Source organism: Kryptolebias marmoratus, linkage group LG20 (genome assembly GCF_001649575.2).
Source record: "Kryptolebias marmoratus isolate JLee-2015 linkage group LG20, ASM164957v2, whole genome shotgun sequence".
Classification (NCBI taxonomy): domain Eukaryota; kingdom Metazoa; phylum Chordata; class Actinopteri; order Cyprinodontiformes; family Rivulidae; genus Kryptolebias; species Kryptolebias marmoratus.
In genome coordinates this window covers 20360450-20361805 of record NC_051449.1, presented here as the reverse complement: position 1 = coordinate 20361805, position 1356 = coordinate 20360450, and the positions used below count along the sequence as shown (strand labels likewise).

Sequence of the window (1356 nt, the reverse complement as noted above, 5' to 3'; positions counted from 1 at the left end):
TCCTCGGCGGAGCAAGAGTTCTGGCGGGCGGCCCGGGCGCCGTCCGCGGCGGAGCAAGAGTTCTAAGGAATGGCCCAGACGCCGTACTCGGCGGAACAGGTGAGCGCCAAACTGACGTGGACCAAGCAGGCGGGAGCTGGGCTGACGTGGGCCAAGCAGGCGAGAGCCGGGCTGACGTGGCTGAGCTGAGCGAAGCGCCAATCCCGACCCTCGGTGAAGCAGCGCAGAGCGAGGCGTTAACCCAGACCCTCGGTGGAGCAGCGCTGAGGCGACGGCATCCTCGACGAGCCCCTCAGAGATTAGGGGAGGCGTCGGTCCGGACCCTCGGTGGCGAAGAGGAGAGCGTAGCGTCCCTCCGGTCCCTCGGTGGAGCGTAGCTTAGCGAAGCGTCCCCCTGGACCCTCGGTGGAGCGGAGCGAGGCGTCCCCATGGACCCTCGGTGGAGCGGAGCGGAGCGAGGTGTCCCCATGGACCCTCGGCTTAGCGGATTGGAGTGAGGCGTCCCCATGGACCTTTGGCTTAGCGGAGCGGAGCAAGGCGTCCCCATGGACCCTCGGCTTAGCAGAGCGGAGCGAGGCGTCCCCATGGACCCTCGGCGGAGCAGAGCGAAGCGAGGCGTCCATCTGGACCCTCGGCGGAGCAGAACGGAGCGAGGCGTCCCCCTGGACCCTCGGCGGAGAAGAACGGAGCGAGGCGTCCCCCTGGACCCTCGGCGGAGCCGAACGGAGCGAGGCGTCTCTCTGGACCCTCGGTGGAGCAGAGCGGAGCGAGGCGTCCCCCTGGACCCTCGACGGAGCAGAACGGAGCGAGGCGTCCCCTTGGACCCTCGGCGGAGCAGAACGGAGCGAGTTGTCCACCTGGACCCTCGGCGGAACAAAACACAGTCACGGCCGACCCCCACTGAGACACGGGATGGTGAGGCGTCGTCGTCACGGCTGACCCCCACGGAGACACGGAATGGTGAGGCGTCGTCGTCACGGCCGACCCCCACGGAGACACGGGATGGTGTAGCGTCGTCGTCCCTGCCGACCCCCACGGAGACACCGGATGGTGGAGCGTCGTCCCTGCCAACCCCCACGGAGACACCGGATGGTAAGGCGTCGTCCCTGCCGACCCCCTTGGAGACACCGGATGGTGGAGCATTGTCCCTGCCGACCCCCACGGAGACACCGGATGGTGGAGCATCGTCAACCCCCTCAGGAACGCTGACCAGCAGAGAAGCGTCGCCGACCCCCTCAGAAACGCTGACCAGCAGAGAAGCGTCGCCGACCCCCTCAGGAACGCTGACCAGCAGAGAAGCGTCGCCGACCCCCTCAGGAACGCTGACCAGCAGAGAAGCGTCGCCGACCCCCTCAG

At 68.3% G+C, this 1356-nt stretch overlaps 1 protein-coding gene across 1 annotated transcript in view; it reads left to right on the top strand.

Moving 5' to 3' along the window:
• Window positions 1-1356, top strand: part of scp2a (sterol carrier protein 2a) — a 52263-nt gene that overhangs the window by 12258 nt on the left and 38649 nt on the right. The gene's annotated exons all lie outside the window — the stretch shown is intronic.